General features: G+C 49.3%; 1 pseudogene; it reads right to left on the bottom strand.

The window, feature by feature from the left end:
* Positions 1 to 575: 575 nt before the first annotated feature.
* On the bottom strand, positions 576 to 1,259 carry LOC114699140 (annotated as a pseudogene).
* Positions 1,260 to 2,833: the final 1,574 nt, after the last annotated feature.

The raw sequence follows: 2,833 nt of genomic DNA, 5'->3' as shown, positions 1-2,833 counted from the left end.
ACTCGGGGCAGAAGCACAGACGTGCATCTCTGTGGGTTTGAGGCCAGCCTGGGCTACAAAGCTGAGTTCCAGGACATCTAGGGCTATTGGAAAGACTCTCTCTCTCTCTCTCTCTCTCTCTCTCTCTCTCTCTCTCTCTCTCTCTCAAAAAAGTTCCTTCTCATGAGAGAGAGAGAGAGGGAGAGGGAGAGGGAGAGAGGGAGAGAGGGAGAGGGAGAGGGAGAGGGAGAGAGAGAGAGAGAGAGAGAGAGAGAGAGAGAGAGAGAGAGAGAAACCTGATTCTATAGGACTTTGCCAGCATCATCTGAAACTATACACTCCTTGCCTTAAAACCTGGTTTGGGGGCTGGAGAGATGGCTCAGTGGTTAAGAAGAATAATTCCTCTTTCAGAGGACTCGAGTTCAATTCCCAGCACCCACATGGCAGCTCACAACTGTCTGTAATTCGAGTTCCAGTGGATCCAACTCCCTCACAAAGACATGCAGGTCAAACACCAATGTATATAAAAATAAAAAAGTAAATTTTAAAAAATGGTCTAATTTATAAAAACAAAAAACAAAAAACAAACACCTGGCTTTGGTTTCTTTTGTCCGGTAGACCTAAGTCTGGGGGGTATACACCCCTCAGTCAACCTCCATCTTCTTCTGCAAAGAATCGATGAAGGCTTGCCACTCTGTTGGGTAAAAGCGCTTAGACATTGATCTTATTCTGAATCTGTTCTGGGGTATCTTGATAATAATTCTTCTCATCCCAGGCCATAGCCTTATAGTCTTCCGCATGATTTTCCACCATGTAATGAACATATTCAATGAGGTCCCCAGACAAGGTAATTCCTTTCTTCTCTGGGAGGCTGGCTTCTGCCTCCAGCTCATTTACCACAGAGGGCTTCCACACATGATCCTTGGGTCTCTCCCCGCATCTACCTCCATGGCCTTTACCTTCCTCTTACGGAGGGGAACTGCCTTGTTGGGGTCCATGGCCAACCCCATCTCCGCCAGGTTCTGCCTCACGGATTTGCTGTGGTCCCAGGCATGTCGGATGTGGGGGCACTCGATCCGTGGCGCTGCCTTCCGACCAGCATTCCAGTTCAGACACTTTCGGTTGACATTGTAACCGAACTTCTGCCTCCTAGTCTTTCCCTTGGCCTTGGGCATCACACAGATGGCCGCACCAGAAGCTCAAACTCGGAAGCAGCAGCTCTAACTCGGCAGCACACTCTCAGAGCCAGGGGCTAACATCCTCCATCCCCACTGCGCATGTGCGCGCGCAGGGATTCCCGGAAAATGTAGTCTTCTTAGTTAGTGGTGCTGCCACATGCATTTACAACTCCTAGAATGCACCTGGCAATGGCCAATGTGCGTTCTTCTAAAGCAAAGACTTAGATGTCATAGACACACTAATGTTTGCTATGTGTGATGGTAACTCAGAGGCTAAGCTTATCTGCGGTTCCAAGTGATGTAAAAACCATCCCAATAGGCTTGTTCAGGCCCTGACAACTGTGCCGGTTCCTTTTTGTCAACATGACACACACTCAAGTCACCTGGGAAGAGAGAATGTCAAAGAATCACCTCCATCAGACAGACATGTGGGTATGTTTCTGGGTCACGCTCTTGATTAATGATTGATGTGGCAAGGCTCAGGCCATTGCGCCTGGGCTGTATAAGAAAGGTAGCCAGGGTGCCACTCAGCAGCATTTCTCCATACCTACTGCACTGGCTTCTTTTGAGGATGGACGGCAACCCGTAAACCAAGTCCACCCTCTCCCCCCGCAAGTTGCTTTTGCTCTTGGCATCTGTCACAGCAACAAAAATCAAATCAGGACCACAACCGTAAGTCGGCAACCAAACCTGCAGTCACTGGCCAGCATGACATAGAGGCCTTGCTGGACGCAGGGTGTGGCAGGCTTAGTGGCTGTGGCTGTGGCCAAGGGAAGATCTTAGGATGCTAAGTCAGCAGGATGGGCCTGCAGTCAGGACCGCATGCCTCTCCCAGAGGTGATGCTCAAGACACGAAGTCACATGGGAAGGAAGACAGAGGAACACTAATCATGGAAGAGGGCGTCATCCCAGCAGCATTCCCAAGGACTTTACAGTTACTAATAAGGGACAAAAGGTCCTGGGCATCTGACGTGAAAGGGACGTTTATCTTTTACTATAAAAGTTTTGTATGTTGTTAATGTATAAGCAGACACTCTGTTTTCATTAGAGGGCTGATTTTGAGTTAAAACTGTCACAAATAAAAGACAGCAAGGAGAGAGAAGAGAGATGGAGAGGGGGGAGAGAAGAGGAAAAGTGTGTGTGTGTGTGTGTGTGTGTGTGTGTGTGTGTGTGTGTGTGTGTGTGTGGCGGGGGAGGCTGGCTGACTCCCTCACACCCGTTTGTGTTCTTGGCCAATGACAGTCAAGAGGGAGACACGGATGGAGAAGTGGAAGGTCCCACTCCCACGCAGCTCTGATCTTAATGCTTTGAAGAACTCTCCAAAGTGGCTGTATATCTTACAACCTTCCAGCAGCACGCAAGTTCCAGTTCACACACATCCTCACCAATGCTGTCCTGTGCTGTGTGTCCATGGCAAGTTCCAGTTCACACACATCTTCACCAACACTAACCTGTGCTGTGTGTCCGTGGGCTATTCCTCAGGCCAGAGACCCCTGAGTTAAATCCTTAACCCATTGGGCATGGTGGATTTGAGTGCATGCATGTGGAGGTCGGAAGTCACACTAAGTGCCTGCCTCAATTCTTCCCCGTGTATTTTGAGATAGGGTCTCTTGCAGAACCTGGTGCCTGCAGATGCAGCTGGACTGGCTGGCTTGATCTCTCCATTGAGATCTCCG

Source organism: Peromyscus leucopus, chromosome 23, assembly GCF_004664715.2.
Source record: "Peromyscus leucopus breed LL Stock chromosome 23, UCI_PerLeu_2.1, whole genome shotgun sequence".
In the NCBI taxonomy this organism is placed as follows: Eukaryota; Metazoa; Chordata; class Mammalia; order Rodentia; family Cricetidae; genus Peromyscus; species Peromyscus leucopus.
This window is presented reverse-complemented; position numbering and strand designations above follow the sequence as displayed.